This window comes from Dioscorea cayenensis, chromosome 9 (assembly GCF_009730915.1).
Source record: "Dioscorea cayenensis subsp. rotundata cultivar TDr96_F1 chromosome 9, TDr96_F1_v2_PseudoChromosome.rev07_lg8_w22 25.fasta, whole genome shotgun sequence".
Taxonomy (NCBI): Eukaryota; Viridiplantae; Streptophyta; class Magnoliopsida; order Dioscoreales; family Dioscoreaceae; genus Dioscorea; species Dioscorea cayenensis.
Genome location: NC_052479.1, coordinates 20,389,861 through 20,399,101, shown reverse-complemented (window position 1 = coordinate 20,399,101; position 9,241 = coordinate 20,389,861). Strand labels below are relative to the sequence as shown.

General features: G+C 38.4%; 1 pseudogene; it reads left to right on the top strand.

Annotated features, from left to right (window-relative positions):
• The first annotated feature begins 1,793 nt into the window (after positions 1–1,793).
• Positions 1,794–9,241, top strand: LOC120268573 (annotated as a pseudogene).

Below are 9,241 nucleotides of genomic sequence, written 5' to 3'. Positions count from 1 at the left end.
CTTGGAAGTCTCACTAGCGCCAAACTCACCTCGGTAGCCGTTACAAGACAGACATTAGAAGGCGTGCCTATCACTGGCTCAGAGACCAAAGTGGATGTTAAATCAGAGCACGTTCCTTGGGGTGGAGAAAATAATTCCTTTTCTGGAAAAGGGGCCGTCTCAGCATTAATTCATTTAGGGACCTGTACCCTACACTCAGCCGAACTGCCCCGGCCTCTCAACGAGCTACCACCACGCGTCACACATGCATCAGTAGGTCTGGAATGCGAGACGTTGGACAGATGGGATCCGCGGTCATGTGAGTTCGCATGCGCCGCATGTGATCCCGAGCCCCCGAGACCACCGACACCCCCGCGACCTCCACCGCGCCCTTGTCTCCGAGAAACCAACATCCAGGGCCTATAGTCCGATTTCGAGAGCTCCTCCGACATCCCATTGCTATCCGGGGCATTCGCTGGCCTAGGATCCAGATCTGCCTCCATGCCCTCGCTCATGAAGTCAGACTCCTCCCTGACCTCCTTCTATTGCTGGCCAAACTGGCTGTTGCAATGGGGTGGAGAGGGGTGTCCTGAACCTTCAGAGCTCTGGCGGTTGTAGTGATTGGAACCATGGCCAACGTACCCGCATTTATAGCAAAAGGTTGGCAGTCGCTCATAAAGCACCACGACGAAAACACGGTGTTCATCATCTCCAATCCAGAATCCTTGCTTTAACGGCTTTGCTAGGTCAATTTCAATGCATATTCTAGCGAACTTAGACCTGGATAGGGAAAAAGTAACATCATCAATCTTAAGCAAACGACCAAAAGTAGTAGCTATAGTTTCAAGTGATTCCCCATCCCAGAACTCGACGGGGAGGTTATGCAGTTGAACCCATATAGCCGCCGTGGAGAGTTTTGTAAACGCCGGTTCAAAGAACGACTGCCAAGGAGCCAGCTGCAGGATGATGCTATTGACCGCCCACGGACCCTCAAACATCAGTCTATTCATTGCTTCTTGATTCTCACACCGAATCAACAGGTACCCATTCGGCAGATCGGAGATGTGGAAATAGCCGATCTCCTCCCACTTCTCACTCAGTATCTCCTTTACTTTCTCAAACGGAGGTGATTTCCCAAAGAACTTCCCGTAGAGCACTGTCTGGAACCTCATCCTTGCCCTAGATAGCGTATCATGATCCACCCGAATGAACTCTTTTTCTGTTGCCTTTGAGTTTGTTAAGTACAGGGCCTTCCATTAATGGAGACGGGGGTTTTCGTTGAGCCGCAGCCGCTACGTCCGCCCAGGTCTTGTTTAACATGGACGGAGGAGGGGGTTGGCCCCCACTCGCCATAGCAAGGGGGGCTGAACAAACAAAGAAAAGGGGAAAGCTCACAGAGAGGAGAGCTCACAGAGAGGAGGCTCACAGAGAGCTACTCAAATCAGATGGGGTGGGTGTTGTTGGCTTCCAAAAGAGGTTAATTAATCCTCTCGTGGCCAAAATAGTCTGGCAATGTTCCTGCCAATCTCTCCGAGAGCTTTTTTGTGAATCATCTCGTCATCAAAATCTCTCCGAGAGAGCTCTGCCCGAGCGGAAGAAACCCTCAATCCGATGAAGCTATTCAAGAAGCTCCACGATCATCATGGCCGCTCTAGCGAGGTCCCGGTTGCTTCCTCTTCGTCTATGCCCTCTCTGCTGTCTCCTTCTTGCGCCTCTGACCACCGTGCGGAGTTGGTGGAGCGGCGGCCCCGGCTAACCCTTCTCCGCCATCGCCATTCAATGCTTCATGGCTTTCTCCGGCTGGAGACTTTATGATGTCTGAGGAGGAGTACCAGGTGCAGCTGGCACTGGCGATCTCGAACTCAGAGTTTTGGTATGATCCTGATCGGGATCAGATCCGAGCGATGAAGCTTCTTAACTTGGGGAAGCAGCGGATGGATCCGATTTGGGAGGAGGATTTTCTGCCAGTGTGCTTTCTCTGTCGGTATTGGGTGAGTTCTTTTCTACATGCTCATTTTGAGCTTGAATTTTTCTTGTTTTAGTATCCGATTTAGGTTTGAATATGCTTAAGAACAGTAGGAAATTTAGAAATTATGGTTTTGGAGAGGAATTGTGAAGTTTTATGAGAAATTAGGGTTGGCTCTGGCCATTGGTAGAGTGATGTAAAAAAATAAGCCAACTTTACTTTTTATTGTGATTGATCTTTGTTGGGCCTGTTTACTTCCTTGTTTCTCAAATCTTTTTCTCAACAATAACCTTACACAATCTAGAATGTGAAGAAGACAATGATTTGAAGTTCATTAACTTTGCAGTTGTAAAGTGGCAGATGTGACACTGGACTGTCAGCAATTTTTTACCCTGAATTTTCTATGAAGATATGGCTCTTTTTTACATGAGGGAACTCTACAATATCATTGCTCTTCATTGATGACCTGAGCCTTAGGATCATCCAATTTGTTTAGACCCCCACTACTTTTAACCCCCGTCTGTTTGCACTATGATTAATAAAAGACAGTGCAATTAGTGGAGGATTTCATATTTTCGGCTTGCTTGCCTACATGTTTTGCCATCTCAAAAATCTTTTTCAATCTAATATTCTGTGACTATACTTATGCCTAATGCTTGAAAATCAACGCATTCATTTATGATAAAACTGTAGGTGATTTTGCAAATTGCATTTATTCCTTCAAGATAAGCTTTTGCCTTTTCATGTGTGATTTCTCTCACTTTCACATCTTATTTATGCCTTTGAATTTGATAATTATGTGCATATGTTATTCTTTAGTATGTTATTTTTAAATAGTGTATTTCTATCTTTTGCTTCCAGAAGTATAATGTTTTTGATTATAAAGACACAGTTTTGGATGGGTTTTATGGTGTACTTAGGTTGTCAGTTTTTGCAAGTGAAGGAAAGATTCCGTCACTAGTGGCTCTAAAAAAATGGAAATTTTGGGTTTGAAGCTATTGTTGTCAATCATATTATTGATCATGACTTGGTCGAGTTAGAGCAAGTAACACAGTGTATACTGCTTGACTACCCTGCTGAAATAGGGATTTTAGTTCAAAGAATATCTGAACTTGTAGCCGGGCATATGGGTGGCTCTGTATAGGATGCTAGTATCATGTTAGCAAGATGGTTGGAGAATAGTACAGCGCTATCTAACGTCACTACAAAACAAGAGTATTACCTATTGGTCGCATAAAATTAGGTCTATCTCGTCATCGCGCTTTGTTCTTCAATGTCAGCCATCTTGCTATTCTAAAATGAGGTTTCTTTCATTATTATCACCACATTCTGGTACACCATCCATGCAATAAACACCATGGTACTTTAAGCCCTTTTTCTTTATTACCTTGTTATGAAACCATACCCATGCGGGTCCTTGCAGACAAAGTTGGTGTTCCTTGCAAGTTAGTCAAAGGAAGCCAGTACGTTGTGGTTGACGATGACAATGTTAACATAATAAAATTAGATGCCGGAAGGTGTGTGCTTATGTTTTTTAAGTAGTGTCACTCTTAGAGGATTAATTAGTACCTGCTAAAAATTGTGAGTTCTTGTATAATAACATTTGGGGTTAACTAAGTTATTCTTGAAAGCTCATTTTTGGGAAAAAAAAAAGAAGTTATTGAGCCGTTGGTATTTTGTCATTTATCTATAAATGTTTTATGGTTTCACAAATAATTCCCCTTTTTTTTTGTTGAATTTGACAGCTTTTACCACTTGCTATAAGTACTTCTCTTAAATGCTGCTTGCTTTGTGTATGCCATTGCATAACATGGAATCATGCATAAGTATAACTATATATTTCCCCATCATTTTTAATTGCTTTCACAGAAGGGTTGGTTTAATACTATTGCCTATGCAAAAGTTTATTTGACTGAGAGTTGTAATGCGTTGAAATGATTTGGATTTTTTTTTTTTGGTATGATCACAGTATCCCTTCAATGAGAAAAAAATTGAATTATGTTAGTAATAAAGGAATTGTTGTGAAATCTGTTTCTTGTATGGTAAACTTTGGTTGTATTTGTGTAAGTCATGCTTCTTGTCATTGTTAATGAAGACTTATTATACTTTTCACAACAATAATGTGGCGTTTTCTTATTCTCAATGCCTAATGTCTTCTTTAACTGCTCACTTCTTTTGTTCTTTTTTTTTCTAGGGAATTCTTGGTTGATCTCATGGCGGACCCTTACACTCTTATTCCAGTAGATGTAGTGAGTGCAAAAGATGTGCCCTTAAGTTCAGGTAATTCAAGATTCACAGAAAACTTCAATTCCTGGACCACAAATAAATTAGGTGGTGACTTATCGGGATCCAAACAATTATATGAAAATGGATTTGGAGCTTCATTATTCGATAATAATATCTAAGTTCAAGGCACGAGAAGGCAGTACTAGTATCTTCTGTTGCAAGTAGTGGAACATCATCCATAACACTTGGTAGTAGTTCAAGTACAAATGCAAAGGGCTTGTCTTCTATTCAGCCAAATAAGTTCCCTTCAAAGTAGAAAGTCATTGTTGTAGCACCTTTGGATGTTAATGATTCGGTTAGTGAGAAACTCAGCATAGTACCAAGTTTACAGAATGCTGAAGATTCTAGAAACCTTTTTGCTGAGCTGAACCTTTTCCAAGAAATTGGTCTCAGAAAAATTTCTGGACCATCTAAAATTACTGATAATAAAAAACATGGGTATCAGAGGCGCAGAGATAGCATTGCTTTATTACCTGCAAGCCTCAACATCCATTGATTTGGAAAAATCGCCCTGCTTGCAATGAGGTTCCAAACAGAAAGCAATATAAATATGTGGAAGGAATTTTATCGAGGAAAAGAGATAGGAGTGAATGATCTTAATGCTTCCTCTTCTCATCAATCAACTGCAGATGGGAAGGCATTGCTTGATGGTTCTAGTGGCTGAGATACTTCTGATAGTAAGATGAATGGTGCCTTCAATGGTGGTCGTCCGTTTGAGTTCAACAAATCGAAAATTTCCTCCAGATTTCATCAAGATGGTAAGACGTTTATTGGCCAAACTACTTCACAAGCTAATAAACAACTGAATCAACTGCTTAGTTTTTTTTCCCTATATGCTGTTCTTCGTCTATATTCTTCATAGCATGTCCTTTGGCGGTGATCACAAGTGATGCGTACAAAAACAAGCGAGCTTGTCTTTAGTGAGAAGAGGTCACCTTAATAGGTCATACAACAATTAGCAACAAAATACTGTATTAGCATTAATTTTATCCACTACATAGCTGCTTTAAGAAATGTTTGGGTAATTTTTGTGTTTAAAAGATGTTCTAGGTGATCCTATTATTTTTTATGTGAAGGATCTTTGCTTTATTATGCTATTTAATATATCAATAGTTTTCTTATCTTGTTTGATTTTTTAAATCTGGACATCTTTTTCGTAAAAAAGATGTTATAATTTATCTGTACTGTATATGAATACTAGGAAGTGATTGTGAAGAAATTTCCTGCACCAGGATTTTTGGTGGAGATGCCTTAGATGAATTTCGAGAGAAATTACTTGTTTTTCTAGAGTAATCATTACATGATTTTATATTTCCACTTTATGTTTTGATGAGGGAGTTTTATTTTTTATTTTCCATTAGGTGAAAATAATGCATAGGTTGTGGCATCCAAATGTTGCTCTATTTATGGGTGAGCGTGACCAGCCCCTCCCAACCCTATCAATTGTTTTCAAAATTTCTTCTAAGGTAAAAAGAAAAATCTTTTTCCCTTTAAAATTGAACCAGTGAGTACTATAAAAGAAAATCGAAATTTTGCTATTCTTACTTCAAAAAATTTAGCAATTTCTTAAATTGGTTTCAATGTGGTCATTGGCATGAACTCAGATTAAATATGTTCCGACATTGTTTGTGCACCTACTAATTGATTGCAAAAGCATTTGTTGGTCCGTCTTTTGGTTTTATATAAACTTTTGTCCCAAAAATGGTCTGATCTCACATGTGCACTGATAATTTGAAAGAATGGGGTGTACCATCTTCTTGAAAGTTCTAAGAGAACTTTCCCATCTCCACATTTTAGATTTCATGGTAGAATCTAGTAATGGACTAGCAGCAGAGTTGTATTCAACACCTATTGTTTGAAGGCAATTGAGCTTCATTCTGTCATTGGTTTTGTACCCAATGGACCAAGCCCATCCTTTTCTCGCTTTTATTCATAAATTCTTGCACTTTGGGGTGTTAGAGGAACTGTATGCCTTTGTATTTGTATTTGGTTAGGTTACCAGTGTATTTTTAACCTTTCACCTTTTTCTACATGAACAGTGCAACTTGAGCCTATAGCTTTATGTATGTAATTCTCCAAACCTATCAACATAATCTGCCATATCGTATTAGGTTTCATGCCATTTACAGCAGATACTATGGGTGGGCTTTTTGTTATTTGTGTTATGTAACAAGAATTGAACATATGGAAGCCATATGACGTGCATGGGCTTGTCGACTTAAAATTGGTGGAGCAAATAATGGAGGATTTGAAGGGTATAAAGTTTAATACAATGTTTTAAAGGATATATAGGTATTTATGGAGTTTTGAGATGAATTAGCCAAAAAAAAACTTATTATTTGCTGGATTTACTTTTAGAATTTCAAATTGTGCCACTAAGAAGTCTTTTTTGCTCCTTTCATCACTTGACTCAAATGCAACTTGATTTATCAAGGGGAAGTCTGTACAGAATTCTTCACCGACCAAATAGACAAATTGAGGAGAAGCGAAGAATCAAAATGGTAGTTGATGTGGTATGTTTATTTTTTTTTTCATAATTTCTTGGTTAGTAGTCTCGTGTGAACTGATCCTCTGTGTTGTCCCACAAGCTAAGGGCATGAACTGCTTGCACACTAGCATACCAACAATTGTCTATCGTGATCTGAAATCACCAAATCTATTAATTGACGAGAACTGGACTATGAAGGTATTTTATTTTTGCTAACCTTGAATACATGGAATGGTTTTAAAACTTGTTCTGCTTTTAATATGAAGGAAAGCTGCTAAGGTAATTCAGAAAGTAATAGGAAAATGTTCCTTGCCCAAAATTTAAAACTTCGTCTCAAACTGATTGAGTTGTGCACTTGCAGGCATAGTTGGTAGAATAATAAAAAAAAAGATCATAATTTCCATCACTTGGGTTCACACTACTGTTGGGAGCAATTCTCCTTGGATTTATATAGGATGTTTGTTTATTGTGTCATCTTAGATTGATTGCTGGTAACATTTTCAGCCTGCAGAAAATGGGCTTGGGGGTTTTTGTTGAAGCTATTATATCAGAAACTAGTGGTTATGTGGAAAAATTAGAAGGATTCTAGCTTTCTATTTTGATTGCTTTGGTTCCCCAATGTCTGGGATGTATTGAAGTCCTGGAATTTGAATAGATAACTTGTTTTGTAAGATATTATTTGTAAGTTGCCTACTAAGGCATCTGAACTTTTGCATGGATCTGGCAACAGGAAGTTTTATATATCCCATACTTGCAGAAAATATGCTGGTCAGACCAACAATTCTTGCATCACCCAGTCTATAATCATGATTTTGTTAAATATTAGTCATTTGGTTTACATCACTCATTTAGTTGTTTTAGGTGTTCATTATCTGCTGGCCTGTGTGTTTTAGTTGTTTTAGCTTTTTCCTTCAAATATGTGGGTGTCTTTCTAGTCTCATTAGATGCCAGTAAGACCAATGTTAAAAGTGAGTTTACATCAACTTTTTCATTCATTGTTTACCTCCACTCTTTCAATCATTGTCATACCTCTTGGGCCCAATTGAAACTAGTCCTGCTTTGTTTCAAAAAATATAGTTAAATGTGTTTCTATCTGCATAAGCTTGAATTGCACCTCGTGGGATATCCATATCCTTGTTCTCATTCTAAAACTTAGTTTGTCTAATGCTTATGTGTATACACATGTTTTTCTGTGGTTTTTTGTTAGTGTTGTCACTGTGTTGCCTTCTTAATAGGGATTGGTTACTTATGTTGGTTCATTGGTTATGCTCCTAGTTAGAGCTAAGAGGTCCTAAATTCTGAGTATAGCCCTTTTCCCATGAATACTGATCAAAAATATCAGGGCAGAGTTCAAGTTGTACCTTTTGGGCCATAGCGCTCATCTTTAGTTTTTCCTTTTATGCAGTGTGATCTATTTAGGAAGCCAGTAGATATAATTTAATGTCACATACAAACATCCATGCCAAACAAATTTATTTATGTATGTTTTGGGAAAGGTAACCTTTTAAATGTTGGAATAGAATAATAAATGGATATCATCATTAATTTTCTTGATCAACTATTACTCTATTAGTTTGCATTGATAGCCTTTTTGATATCAGTGTAATGCAGGTCTGTGATTTTGGTCTCTCGAGGTTGAACCACAGCACATTTTTATCATCAAAAGTCAACACTGGAATGGTAAGATCGAATCTTTGCTCTACACATTTAGGAGAGTATTATTTCTAGTCTGTCCTTATTCTGTTTCAGCCTAAATTGATGGCGAGCAGAGTTGTTGGGCAATGAACCATCAAATGAGAAGTGAGTTTTCTATATTAAACCCTCTTGTTTTTGTTAACAAGAGAGCTGTCACAACAGCTAATACAGGCGAAACAACACAGCTTGAGGAAACAGAAGTAAACTAACAAAGAAGAACAAGTTAAACACAACATATGATAAATTAAAAATGAATTATCTATAGTTTACTTCGGTTATATAATCTATGATATATCTATAGTTATCTATAGTTACACTTAAGTGCCTTATCATTTCCTAGACATTTGGCATTCATTGATGTGTTTGTTAGTTGAGCCGTTCTCTTGTGATGGCCTCCCATCCAAGGTGTGATGTGTACAGTTTTTGAGTGATATTATGGGAACTCACAACTTTGAGGATGCCTTGGTCTGGTATGAACCCAATGCAGGTGGTGGGTGATGTTGGCTTCCAAGATCGTGATTCCAAAAGCTGTTGATCCTCTTGTGGCCAAAATAATCTGGCAATGCTGGCAAAAGTAAGCACATTATATATTAATAATGATATGAACTGTTCATACATAACACCTAAGTTTTTTTATATATTTATATATAGATAGGTATTGTAGAATTGTGCTAACTCTGTTTTGTTCTCAACTTTTGCTTTTTGTGAAATGAACATGCAGAGATCCAAACTTAAGGCCTTGCTTTGCGGATCTCACAACAGCTCTCAAGTCTTAACAACGGCTTGTTGTCCCTGCTTATCATGATGCGGCAAAACCTACCTTTTAG